Genomic DNA, 332 nt, shown 5'->3' on the forward strand with positions numbered 1-332 from the left:
AAGGCCGCGGCACAGTACGAATGTGGGGCGGTGGTACGGCTGCTGGCAGCCCTAGGCTTCACCCTCAGCCTGTCCAAGTGCCAGCTGATCCCAAGAAGGCGAGTCTGATTCTTGGGGATGGAGGTGGATGCGGAGGCACAAGCATTCAGAGGACCAGACGACAAGCTAGCTAGATTCCGTACGCTGCTCGCACAGCTCGAAGGCAAACGGCTAACAGCGCGGCAGGTGGCGCAGGTGGCCGGCAAAATCATCGCCATGATGCCCGCCGTCACCACGGCACCCCTGTATGCGTGGATGGTGTGGCGTGTAGCCCGGGGTGTGGCGTGGGACAA

The sequence above is a fragment of the Volvox carteri genome, assembly GCF_000143455.1.
Source record: "Volvox carteri f. nagariensis unplaced genomic scaffold VOLCAscaffold_458, whole genome shotgun sequence".
Classification (NCBI taxonomy): Eukaryota; Viridiplantae; Chlorophyta; class Chlorophyceae; order Chlamydomonadales; family Volvocaceae; genus Volvox; species Volvox carteri.